Raw genomic sequence first — 14,615 nt, 5'->3', positions numbered from 1 at the left:
AGCAGGGGAGGAGCACGCTGCATGGCAGGCTGTACATGAGGAATTTTGTAACCAAAGTGACAGGGGAGATGCAAGTAGAAGGCAAAGAACGGTTTCCTAGAACAGATCCAACAGTGAATCACAGAAAAGGAGGTGCGAGATTCTGGTCGGGACTCAGTGATCCATCCAGCAAATGTATTGACTATCGTCGCAGAGGGTTTGAGAAAGTGGACTATGGATATGGATGGCCTGGACTGGAATCCCAGCTCCATCTAAGTGCATAACTTGAAACAACTTACCTTTTTGGACCTCAGTTTTCATACCTGTTCAATGAAGGTAATAACCCCTATAAAGCAATTAGCTCAGTACCTGACATGTGGCAAATGCTCTATATGGATTAATCAATATTAATACAGTCAGTCATTATGATTGTTGTTTTTAAAAATTTGTTTTTACATTTTTCATTTATTTTTGATAGAGGGAGAGACAGAGCACAAGTGGGGGAGGAGCAGAGAGAGAGAAGGAGACACAGAATCTGAAGCAGGCTCCAGGCTCTGAGCTGTCAGCACAGAGCCCGACATGGGGCTCGAACTCACAAACCGCAAGATCATGACCTGAGCCGAAGTCGGACACTCAACCGACTGAGCCACCCAGGCGCCCCTATTGTTGTTGTTTTAAAACATCTTACTACCAGTGCTAGGCAATGACGCATGATGCAATAAATAAGATGAATGTATACAACAGAATACTCAGGGGTTCTGGTGGAACAGAAGACCCAGAACCTCTTTTCTCCCAAGCAACAACAATACAAAGATCAATTCCAATTGTGAGACATTCAGAAACCAGTTGAGAGGCTTCTGTCTTCTAGGGGAGCACAAAATCAGCTGTTTGGAAGTCAGTAGAAAAATCCGTGGCATGCTCTCAGCACAGTCTGCCCTCCTCACCAGTGCAACACCACATGATTAGGAAGAAATTCTCAGTTTCCATTTCTCCCCGGGGAAGGAAACAGAAGGGTGGACCAGATATCCAACAATTGGACTTCTGGTTGGAATGTGAGGACAGCTGCCCAAGAGACTGGCTTCTGTCTTGCTTATCTTGAAGTCCTGATGGGACCTGACACACTGGAGACGCATGGGGGCTTCTAAGAACAAAGTGGGCAGGGTGGTAGTGCTCCAGAGGTGCCAGGGTAGAGCAGACAGAAATTGTACAGCTCAAAATCTTCTCCCTAAGTGTGGAAAAAGAAGAGTGGAACATGTATCCAATTTTCTGGATTTTCAGTGTGCTGCTCAAGGTTCTGGTTTCTATCTTGTCTCAGAAAACTGACAGAACGTGGCAAAATCTAGATGCCTGGAGGCTGCTGAGGGGGAAAATAAAGATCTGGGTGGTGTGCTGCTGCTTCAGAGTGCCCGGAGTATAGAAGACAGAGAGCAAAAGAGCAAGAAGCTAGGAACTCCTAAAAAAAAAAAAAAAAAAAAAATGAAACCAGCAAACTCCTTTAATTAGTAATCTTCACACACAAGTTCAGAGAGATATACTCACAAAAAAAAATCTGAGAGGTCCCCAGGATCCCCACTTGGTCTAAGTGGTGAAGATCTTTCCCTGAAAGAAGCTAGTCCATAAAGACTGAGAGAGATAGCTATTTTTCCAAATGTGTGGATACCAACATGAAGTTAGAAAGAACATGAAGAAACAGGAAAAAATTACCCAGTTAAAGGAACAAAAGAGACCTCTAGAAACACACCACAAAGAAATGAAAGTATGGGAATTAGTGACCAATTATTCAAAATAACTGTCATGAAGATGTTCGACACTTTCAGGAAAACCATACATGAACAAAACAAAGAGGCAGAAAATATAAAAAAGGGCAAACAATTTTAGAGCTGAAGACGGCAATAACTGACCTGAAAAATTCACTAGAGGGGTTCAACCATGGATATATATGATCAAGCAGAAGGAATTAGGGAGTTCAAAGACATGTCATTTGAAATTATTCAGTTAGAGGAACAAAAAGAAAAATAAATGAAACAGTAAATAAAATCTAAATGACTTATATAATAACATCAAGTGGACCGCTATACATGTAATGAGTCTCAAAAGAAGAGGGAAATGAGGGCAAGAAAACTTACTAAAAGAAATAATGCCAAAAAACTCCCAAATCTGAGGAAGGAAAGAAACATAGACTCATGAAGTCCAACATATTCCAAATGGGATGAAACTAAAGAACTCCACAATGAAACACACAATCAAAATGTCAACAGTTAAAGACAAAAAGATAATTTTGAGAGGAGCAAAGGAAAAAAGGATTCCTCATATACAAGGCCACCCTTGTAAGACCATTAGCAGATTCCTCAGTAGAAACCTTGTAAGCCTGAAGTGAGTGGGATGATATATTCAAACTGCTGCAAACAAACTGTCAACCCAAAATACTATATCTAGCAAAACTGTCCTTCAAAAATGAAGATGATAAAGAATTTCTTGATAAACAAAAGCTGAGGGAGTTAATCACCATTAGACATGTCTTACAAAACATACTAAAGGGAGTCTTTCAAATTAAAATGGAAAGATGTTAAACAGCAACACAAAAGTATTTGAAAGTCAAAGCTCACTGGTAGGGGTAAATACAAAGAAAAATACACAACACTGAATACTGTAATGGGGGTATACGAACCATTTTTTTTTATTAAAAAAAATTTTTTTAATGTTTATGTATTTTTGAGACAGAGAGAGACAGAGCATGAACAGGGGAGGTTCAGAGAGAGGGGGAGACACAGAATCCGAAGAAGGCTCCAGGCTCTGAGCTGTCAGCACAGAGCCTGACACGGGGCTCGAACTCACGGACTGTGAGATTGTGATCTGAGCCAAAGTCGGACGCTTAACCGACTGAGCCACCCAGGCGCCCCTACGAACCATTTTTTAATTGTGGCATAGAAGTTAAAAGACAAAAGTACAAAAAATAAAAATTATAAAACGTATTAATCGTACACAATATAAAATGTGTAATCTGTACATCACTAACAAAGTATAGAGATTTTGTATTCAGTTAAAGTGGTTATTAGCTTAAAAGAGATTTTTTTTAACCTGTAAGTTGTTTTATGTAATCTTCACTGTAATCACAAACACCTATGGAAGATACCAAAAAGAAAAATGAGAAGGGAATCAAAGTGTGTCACTAAAAAAAAACCATCAAAACTACACAAGGGAAGACAGCAACAAAGGAAAAGATGGACAAAAGAACATAGAGAAAACAACAAAATGACAACAGTAAGTCCTTCCCTACCAATAATTATTTTAAATATAAAACAGACACCCCAGTCACAAGACACAGAGCTAATTGAATAAAAAACAAGATCCAAGTATATGCTGTCTACAAAAGACTAACTTTAGATTTAAAGATACACATAAGCTGAAAGTTAAAGGAAGGAAAGAGATATTCCATGCAAATGGTAAACAAAAGAGAGTGTGGATAGCCTTACTTATATTAGGCAAAATAGACTTAATAAAACTTTGTAACCAGAGACAAGGACATTATATAATGACAAGATCAATTCATAAGAATGATATAATAATTATACATGTCTATATATATATGCCCAACAGCAGAGCACTTAAATGTATGTACAAAAGATTGACAGAATTAAGGGAGAAATAGACAAATAGAATAATAGAAATAACATCATATTCAACACTGAAAAGCCAAAGCTTTTCCTCTAAGACCACTATCTCTGTTAGCAGATGACATAATCATATATGTAGAATGATTACACAAAAAAATCTCTTAGGACTAATAAATGAAGTCAGTAAAGTTGTAGGATATAAAATCAATATGTAAAAATCGGTTGCATTTTTATACAATAGCAATGAACTATTTGAAAAAAAATGGAGACTTCAATACCCCATTTACAATAATGGATGGGAAATTCAGAAGATCAATAAGAAAAAAGAAGACTGGAACAACACTACAGACCAAATGGTCTGACAGATATATACAGAACATTCCATCCAACAGCCACAGCATTTACATTCTACTCAGGTGCACATAGAACAATCTCCAGGGCAGATCACAGGTTAAGTCACAAATCAAGCCTGAATAAACTTAAGAAGACTGAAATTACACCAGCTATCTTTTCCCACCACAATGGAATAAAACTAGCTATCAAGAGCAGAAGGAAAACTGGGAAATAAACAAATGTGTGGAAATTAAACAACGAACTCTTGAACAACCAAGGAGTCAAAGAAGAAATTAAAGACATATTAGAAAATATCTTGAGACAAATGAAAATGAAAATACAACATACCAAAGCCTATATAATGCAGCAAAAGTAGTACTTAGAGGGAAGTTTGTGGTGAAAAAAAGCCTACATTAAAAAAGAACAAAGATCTCAAGTAAAGAACTTAATTCTACACCTCAAGGTGGTAGAAAGAAAAGAACTCAACCCAAAGTTAGCAGAAAGAAGGAAATAATAAAGATGAGAGCAGAAATAAAACAAAGAAAGAATTAAGAAAATCAACCAAGAGTCAAACTAAGAGTAGGTTTTTTGAAAAGATCAACAAAATTGACATTGAGCTAGACTGAGTGAAGACTCAAATAAGTAAAATCATAAATGAAAAAGGAGATGTTACAACTGATGCTCCAGAAATAAAAAGAATCATAAGAGACTGTATGAACAATTATATGCCCAAAAAATTGTATAACTGAGAAGGGAATAAATTCCTAGAAAAATGCAATCTACCAAGACTGAATCATGAAGAAATAAAAAATCTGAACAGATCTATCAATACTAAGGAGACTGAATCAGTAATCAAAATCCTCCCAACAAAGAAAAGCCCAGGCCAGATGGTGACTTCTACCAAATATTTGAAGAAGAATTAACACCAGTCTATCTCAAACTCCTCCAAGCTAGTGCAGAGCAGTGAATACTTCCAAACTTATATTTATAGCAATATTATCCTGATATCAACGCCAGAAAAAGACACAAGAAAAGAAAACTACAGGCCAACATCCCTGATGAATATAGATGCAAAAATCCTCAACAAATACCACCAAATGGAATTCAACTGCACATTAATAGGATCATATACCATGTCCAAATAGGATTTATCCATAGGATATAAGGAAGGTACAACATAAGAAAGTCAGTATGATAAACCACTTTCACAGAATGAAGGATAAAAAATACATAATAATCTCAATCTATGCAGAAAAAGCATTTGACAAAATTCAACACCTTTCTATGATAAAAACACTCAACAATCTAGGAATAGAAGGAAATTACTTCAACATAATAAAGGTCACATATGAAAAGCCCACAGCTAACATCATACTTAACACTGAAAAGCCAAAGCTGTTCCTCTAAGACCACTATCTCTGTTAGCAGATGACATAATCGTATATGGAGAATGATTACACAAAACATCTGTTAGGACTCTGTTAGGATTCTGTTAGAATTCAGCAAAGTTTCAAGATATAAAATCAACATGTAAAAATCAGTTGCATTTTTATACAATAGCAAGAAACTACTTGAAAAAAAATTGAAAAACCATCCCATTTAAAAGAGCATGAAAAAGAATAAAATATTAGAAATAGATTTAACCAAGGAGGTTAGAGATCTGTACACTGCTATAAGATAATGTTGAAAGAACTTGAAGAAGAAACAAATAAATGGAAAGATGTCCCTATGTTCATTGACAGGCACAATTTAATGTTGCTAAAATGTCCATACTACCCAAAGCAATCTAAGTAATCTACAGAATCAATGCAATTCCCACCAAAATCCCAATGTCATCTTTTATTTATTTATTTATTTATTAAAAAAAATTTTTTTTCAACGTTTTTTATTTGTTTTTGGGACAGAGAGAGACAGAGCATGAATGGGGGAGGGGCAGAGAGAGAGGGAGACACAGAATCGGAAACAGGCTCCAGGCTCTGAGCCATCAGCCCAGAGCCTGACACGGGGCTCGAACTCACGGACCGCAAGATCGTGACCTGGCTGAAGTCGGACGCTTAACCGACTGCGCCACCTAGGCGCCCCTCCAATGTCATCTTTTAAAGAAATAGGAAAAAAATTGTAAAATCCACATTTAGTGTCAAAGGATCCTGAATGGCAAAAAAAAAAAAAAAAGTCTTTTCAATAAATGTGGCTGGAAAAACTGGATAACCACATGCAGAAGAATGAAATTGGATCCCTATCTTACACTGCACACAAAAATCAACTCAAAATGGATGAAAGACATAAATATAAGACCTAAATCCCATAAAAACAAACTGTGAAAAAAAAAGAAGAAAACACTGGGAAAAAGCGTCTTGTCTTGGAAATGATTGTTTAGATACAACATCAAAAGCACTGGCAACAAAAGCAAAAATAAAGAAGTGGGACTATATCAAAAGAAAAAAATTCTGCACAGCAAAGGGAAAAATCAACAAAATGAAAAGGCAACCTATGGAATTGGAGAAAATATTTGTAAATCATGTATCTGATTGGGGGCTAATATCCAAAATATATAAGAAATGGGGGCGCCTGGTTAGCTCAGTCGTTAAATGTCTGACTTCAGCTCAGGTCATGATCTCATGGTTCATGAGTTTGAGCCCCATGTTGGGCTCTGTGTCGACAGCCCACATGCTGGAGACTGCTTCAGATTCTGTGTCTCCCTCTCTCACTGTCCCTTTCCCACTTATGCTCTCTCTCTCTGCCTCTCAAAAATAAAAATAAACAGTAAAAAACCACAAAATATATAAGGAACTAATGCAAGTCAAGAGCAAAAAACAAACAAACAAACAAACAAACAGACCCTCAAATAACCTTGTTAAAAATGGGCACAGGACCTAAATAGATATTTTTTGCAAAGAAGACATACATATGGCCAACAAATATATGAAAAGAATGCTCAGCATCACTAATCATCAGGGAAATGCAAATCAAAACCACAATGAGATATCACCTCACCCCTGTTGAAATGGATATTATCAAGAAGTAAAAAAATAAGTGGCATGCATATAAAGGGAACACTTGTATGCTGTTGGTGGGATTTAAAAATGGTACAGCCATTAGGGAAAATAATATGAAGTTTCCTCAAAAAAGTGAAATTGAATTACCATATGATCCAGCAATCCCACTTCTGGTTATACATCTAAAGGAAATGAAATCAGTATCTTAAAGAGATTTCTGCATTCCCATGTTTATTGCAGCATTAGTCATAATAGCCAAGATATAGAAATAACCTAAGTGTCCAGCAACAGATGAGTGGATAAAGAAAATGTGGTTTATATATAAAGTGGAATATTATTAAACCATAAAGAAAACAGTTAAACACTGTCATTGCAACAACATAGATGAACTTGAAGGACGTTATGCTATGTAAAATACACCAGATGCAGAAAAACAAATTCTACATGATCTCACATATAAGTAGAAGCTAAAAAAAGTAGAACTCATATAAGCAGAGTACAACAGTGATTGCCCAGGGGCTGGGGATTGGAAGAAATGGGAGGATTTTGGTCAAAGGGTACAAACTTTCAGACTAGGATAAATAAATTCTGGAGATCTAATGTACAGCATGGAGACTATAGTTAATAATGTATTGTATACTCAAAATTTACTAAGACGGTGAATCATTAGTGTTCTTGCCACACACAAAAAAGGTACCTATGTGAGGTGGATAGGTTAATTACTGTGATTTGGAGAATCATTTCACAATACATATGTATATCAAATTGTTGAGTTGTACACCTTAAATATATACGATGTTTATTTGTGAATCATACCTAAGTAAAGTTGGAAAAAATTGAAAAAAAAATTAAAAATAACAACCTTAACAGTAAAGAATAAACTTCTGATAGAAGAATTGCAAATCCCAGTTATGACAGATACTTATAGAAACTAACCCTTCAAGTATGCGGCATTTCTTAAATTATACTGTTCAGGAGGGTGCTTATTTTGCTTACATCTGCCAAAGTTAATGCTGGCTATAAACCTCTAAAGGAACAGAAATATTGATCAGTGTCCCCAGGGCTACCGATACTGAAAATATAGCTCGGAGGTTTGACATGTTCTCTAGCCTACCACAACTCAGAATGGTCTGAATGTGAGGTTGGTAGGATACCAAGCTGAGATAGGATGTGAAGAAGGGTTTCTCTGTTGAGGTGTCAATTGGAGGAGAGGAGACAGGAGCTGAGGCATCTTATCTAAATGGACACTCTGCCTACTGCACATTACCAAAGCTGGTAATTCGCTTTGTTCTTTGCAGTGATTGTGTAAAGATGTGTGTTTGTGTGTGTGTGTGTGTTTAGGTAAAGTGCATACAGTGATACCTATTTAGTAGTATCTTAAAAATTAAATACTTCTATACATGCTAAACATTTAGTTGGAATGAAACACATATTTACTATTTTGTTTACTGTGTTGTTCTTATGTAGAGCAGCAGAGGAATAAGAAAAATGGGGTGATAACGAATATTAACTTAAGTGGACTCATATTGTCCTGTATTTAACACAGCTGTGATCTTTACTGAAAACCCATTATTTTCAGGGTTTTTTTTAAATAACAATATCACTAAGAACAATAGATCAGCTGTTTTGAAGCTCTGAATTCTCCTATGTGTTTCTCTGAACTCTTCAGAACATTTTGCGTCTCTAAATCATCATACCCACAATTATCCCTCAACAAACTATGGTCTTTTTAATTTTTTTAATGTTTATTTATTTTTGAGACAGAGAAAGAGAGAGAGAGAGAGTACGGGGGAGGGGCAGAGAGAGGGGGAGATGCAGAATCCGAAGCAGGCTCCAGGCTCTGACCTGTTAGCACAGAACTAGATGCAGGGCTCGAACCCAGGAACTGTGAGATCATGACCTGAGCTGAAGTCAGACACTCAACCGAATGAGCCACCCAGGTGCCCCAAACTATGGTCCTTTTAAATAATGAAAATATAAAATGAACTGTATTTCTTAAAATAGCCTTTCTTGGCTCCTTCTCTTTCCTCCTTGCCTGGAGATTCTATGTTGTAGGGATTAATTTAAGAGACAGAATAGCTACCACTTCATGGCTTGCCATACAGTATTTTCTGCTCTTTTCCCTTCCCTGTATGCTCAGCAAACAAGAAAAATGGGTAGTCATTAGGGCACAGAGTCATTTACCTTCAGAACTTACTTCACTCTTGATAACTGAAAAAAAAAAACCAAAAAAACAAAAACAAAAAACAAAAAAAAAACACCCAAAAAGAACAAAAAACAAGAGATGCTGAGTTGGTTTGTGGGGAAGCTTGTCAAATGCTGAATATGGTTAGGTCAATCTGTCTTCCTGACCCATCTTGTTTCTTTTTCACACGTTCCCCCACTAATTTCATAGATCTTCTGAATGACTTGAGATTTCTAACACCTAACCAGGTATAGCCTCCTCAGAGATGGGAAGTAAACTGGATATAGTCAGCAGCTTGTCTACATCAATGAGTCACCTAATATAAATGTAAAGACAGACTTGGTACAGCATAGTTTTCAAATGCCCTAGAAAATTGATCCATGAAGAGAAAATAAATTCACCCCCTCTGCTGCTTGGTATGTTGCCCACCATGATCTGAGCCTTGTCACTCAAGAAGAATTCCAGCTGGTGATGATATCTAGGAGGAACCTGGGGAGAGTTTATTGACTTAGAAGACACTTAAAATACTCAAGGAAGTAGATTCCACCATAGCATACTGACACATTCTTTTAACACTTCTGCCATTGAAATGTGAGGCCTACGTTCTGTTCCCTTTCATAAATCCAAGCCAGCATAGTGACTCTCTTGTAACCAACAGGATGTAGCTGAAGTGATGTTGCATAACTTCTAGGTCAATGTCAGAAAATGCCATGTGGTTCTTTTGGAATGCATACTGTGAGGAAGAAGTCACCATGTACAAAATCCAACTACTTGAGACACACGTTATATAGACACTACATGTAGGCACTATTTGCCAACGAGAGCTGCACTGTTAGCCAACAACTAGCATTCACAGCCAACTGTCAGTGTTAACCATTTTGATCGGCTAGCTCAATCATGCCTTCAGATGACTGTAGACATGATCAATATGTGATTGCACCTTCATGAGAGAGCTTCAATCATTAAAATGCACCAAAAATGTATCCCAAATCTGCACACTAAATGTGTTTAATGAGGATAATTCTATTTTCTGTTGAATCTTTAAAAAAATCCTCCTGTGTCAATAATATAAGGGTTGCATTATTACATCTTCAGAGTGGCAACTGAACAAAGTTAAAATCTATACTTTAGAAAATATTCTGTTGGCATTTTTGGATATTTCAGTAACTTTAATTCATTTACTCAATATAAGAGGGCTGTCAGAGTTCAGCACATAAGAATCAAATTTTATTTCATATTTTGAGTGCATTTGACATATATGATGATATGTCCTAAAATTTCTGAGAAATGCTATCATCCACTAGGAAAATGTTTATTGAAATCTATAAAAATACAGGTATATTTAAGATTTCTGTTGAGACTCTCTTGGCACTTAATGCTTCTGGAAATACATTATAATAAAAGATATTAGCTGCTTCTAATTTTATTTTTATTTTCAAAAATTTTTTAGCTGCTTCTAATCTTACATAAAACACTTGAAAGAATATCTGTAATATTAATTAAAACTGAACGCAGAAAAGAATTGTAAAGAAGAATGATTGTTTCCCTTTTGCTTCTTCTACACAAATACATTGCCGTAATTGCCTTATTCTCTGACTTAAAAAATATACAAGGGCATAAAAAAACTGTATTGTTTTAGAAACTGAATCATATGCCACACAGTTTCTGTTGTAGCATTAAAAAAAAACCCTCAAGATATTAAAAAAATCAAGATGCCCAGTGAAAACACAAAAGTAAATTCAATGGCAGTTCGAAGAAATTGATTTTGTAACTGTCTTACTTTTTTCCAAACACCAACGGAAAGTATGAAAGTATGTTCCAAATCAGTTGGGATTGAATTGAGAAAAAAGTTAATGTAAAGAAATCAAGAAAGTGAGAACTGAGCTCCTAATTTATTACTTTGAGAAGGCTGAGTAAGACATAGATGCAATCTTGACCTTGTATCATAAAAAATATCAGGTTCAGCATATCTGTAAAATATTTTTACAGATATGGTCAGAGCCTATATACAAATTAGGATATTTTCCAAGACATTGGGGGAAATGAATCATATTGGTATCTGAATTAAAATGGATATTCAGTAGGATGTAACATGCATAGTCTTTCCTCCTTCTGACAGTAAACATGGGCCTTGGTTGATGTCTGTCTTCCACTAACTATGCAAATGCAAGGGGTTTCCAATTAGATCTGGAGAGAAAATAGACCAATGAGAGTAATTTTTCAATTTAGGCGAAATAATCATGATGCTATTCTTCCAGAAAACTCATACATTTCATTTTATATCTTTATTGAGTGTTTTCCTTTATAAGTATACCCCAAATTTTCAGACTTTTAAAACTGTAATCTCTTATAACTGATTATTGAATTATATAATTGTAGCTGTCAAAAGCAATTCCAAATAAGGCAATGAAGGATGGAATTTGTGTTATTTTGAATTCAAATGCTTTCGTTTCTATGTTTTCTTTAAGTTAAATACAGGATAATATTACACAGTGATTAATTAATATTAACAAGGATAGAATACAATGGCTCAGATAGTCTGAACTCTATGAATTATTTATTTCCCACAACTGGGAAAGAATAAAGATCATTTTACTCATTAAAGGCCCATACAGGTTATGAAATCAGTTCACTTTCTCATATTTTAGGGAGCAATTCTTGCTTCTCTTTAGTTAATTTTCACTTGTAAGGGAAACATGTTGTAGACCATCTAAAACAGACCTGTAATAATGAAGACTGTGGGCAAAGCCCAAGTGTTGTGCAGGCCAGATGTACATATAAAACAGGATGAAGGAAAATTGATTTCCTGCTCAAGAGGCAATTTTCTCAGAGTAAACAATTATGATATTAAAATTTCTTGCCTGCCAATAAACAGAAAGTCATTTTTGCACTCCTGATTGCAAAGGTGATAGTTTAAAACTGACCAAAATGAGAAAGTTATACAGGCCAATCAGTAAAGAATATTTATTAAGTTATTAGAAGAGCAGAGCTCTAATCATGCCCATAACTGTGTTTATTTGTAGCTGATTGAGCCATTAAAAATTTTCTTGATTACAGTAAACAATTTACTTTGCAAAGACACCAAATATATGGATGTCATGGTTTTATGCAGTAAATAGGGATACAAATAGACACTTCTTAACAAACTATGACTGAACTTTAAAAAATGTTTTTAAAAGTTTTACAAGATTTTTCAATAGAAACCACAAATAATTATGTATGCTAGTATTTACCAGAAACCTAAGAAATGCATCAAGCATTTGTTTTGTTCCTAAGTACATTTTGAGGCAAATTTATATTAAATAATCACTGTTACTTATTGTCATGGAAACCAAAATACTTGGGGATTTTCATTCTTTCAAAGCATACTTGTTAAGCATCTCTTATTAATCATCTAATAATTGTCTGGCACTGACCAAGACAGTCCTAGTCCCTCTCTTCATTGAACTCAAGCTAATGGAGACAGTAGACATTAAATGACAAGACTCATAAGCAAACTTCTGAAAACTAAAATCAAAGAAAACATCTTGAAAGAGACTAGAGAAAATGCAATGTTACCTACAGGGGAACAACAATTTAATGACAGCACATTTCTCCTCAGAAACCATGCAAGCCAGAAGGAAGTGGCACAATATTTTTCAACTAATGAGAGAAAAGAACTCTGAACCATGAATTCTATATCAAACAAAAATATTCTTCAATAATGAAGGGAGAGTAAAGACAGGATCAGATTGAGGAAAGCTAAGTGAATGTGTCACTAGCAGAGCTAACCTTATAGAATAGTTAAAGGAAGTTCTTTTAACAAAAATAAATGAAAATAGAAGGAGGCTGGTTCTTCAGGAGGAAAGAAAAACAATGGAGTGAGGAAAAATAGGGGTAAGTACAATGGACTATCCTTCTCATGAGTTTTTACAATTATATTTTACAAGTGAAGCAAAAATTATAGCATCATCAGGCATGATGCTCAATATATATAATGACAATATTTAAGACATTTACATTTAAAAAGTGAGGAGGGTGAAGGAAGCAAATGAAAATGAAGTTTACATACTTACCTCAAGGTAGAAAAATGTCTATAGCAGTAGACTGAATTGTTGCATATGAATATGGTAATATTGACATCAACTACTAAAAACAAACTATGCAATGACACATGTATTTAAAAAACTATAGGTAAATAACAACGGATTCTAAAAACAGTTCAGATTACCAATAGAAAGGCAAGAAAAGGGAAGTAGAGGAAAGGAAGTGAACAAACAGAATGAATAATAAAGTGGCAGAAATAAATTTAAGATATTAATAATTACTTTAGATATTAGTAATGCAAATTCACACCAATGGAAGATAAGAGATTAGCAAGGGAATCAAAAATAGATGATCAGGGGCACCTGGGTGGCTCAGTCGGTTAAGTATCCGACTCTTGGTTTTGGCTCAGGTCATGATCTCACAGTTTCGTGAGTTTGAGCCTCACGTGGAGCTCTGCACTCACAGTGTGGAGCCTGCTTGGGATTCTTTCTCTCCCTCTCTCTCTGCTCCTCCCTCCCTACCTCTCTCTCAAAATAAATAAACTTAAAAAAAACTGATTTAAAAAAAACAGATGATCAAACTAGATGCTGCCTATAAGAAATTTACTTCAAATTAATGACATAGGTAGATTAAAAGTAAAAGGATGAGAAACATTATACCATGGAAACATTTATTTCTTAAAAAGCAGGAGTAAAGCAGTAGTAATATCTATATTAATATCAGGTAAAATAGTAATATCTGTATTAGTATCAGATAAAATAGACTTCAAAGCAATACATTTATCAAAGAAAGATATATGATAAAGAGTAAATACACCAAAAATGACGCAGAAATCCTATGTTTGCATATCTGCATGTACCAAATATCAGAACTTTAAAAAGACAGAGTAACACCAGAAAAAAAGAAATAGATTATGAATTAGAAATACAATTATGAAACACAAATACGATTATGCCTAGAGATTTCAATACTTCCCCCTCATCAATTTTTAGAAGCATGGGGCAGAAAATCATCAAAAAAAAAAAAAAACAAAGGAATTGAACAATATGATTGACCTCTAAGCTTTAATACATATTCACAGAACACTCCATCCAACAAAAGAAAAATATTCATTCTTTTCAATAAACATAAAAATGACTTAAATCATAGAGTATGTTCTCTGACCATAATAGAATCAAACTGGAAATCAATAACAGAAAGATAACAGAAGTCTTCTAAAATATGTGTAAAATAAACCATACTTTTCTTTTTTTTTTTTTTAATTTTTTTTTTTCAACATTTATTTATTTTTGGGACAGAGAGAGACAGAGCATGAACGGGGGAGGGGCAGAGAGAGAGGGAGACACAGAATCGGAAACAGGCTCCAGGCTCTGAGCCATCAGCCCAGAGCCCGACGCGGGGCTCGAACTCACGGACCGCGAGATCGTGACCTGGCTAAAGTCGGACGCTTAACCGACTGCGCCACCCAGGCGCCCCCATACT

General features: G+C 35.3%; 1 protein-coding gene across 1 annotated transcript in view; it reads right to left on the bottom strand.

The window, feature by feature from the left end:
• Window positions 1–14,615, bottom strand: part of CFAP47 (cilia and flagella associated protein 47) — a 544,467-nt gene that overhangs the window by 5,498 nt on the left and 524,354 nt on the right. The gene's annotated exons all lie outside the window — the stretch shown is intronic.

Source organism: Lynx rufus, unplaced genomic scaffold (genome assembly GCF_022079265.1).
Source record: "Lynx rufus isolate CCGP_SWC_20201006 ecotype Redwood Valley unplaced genomic scaffold, mLynRuf1.p SCAF_14, whole genome shotgun sequence".
Lineage (NCBI taxonomy): Eukaryota > Metazoa > Chordata > Mammalia > Carnivora > Felidae > Lynx > Lynx rufus.
The sequence above is the reverse complement of the archived record's forward strand: the minus strand, read 5'-3'. Positions and strand labels throughout refer to the sequence as shown.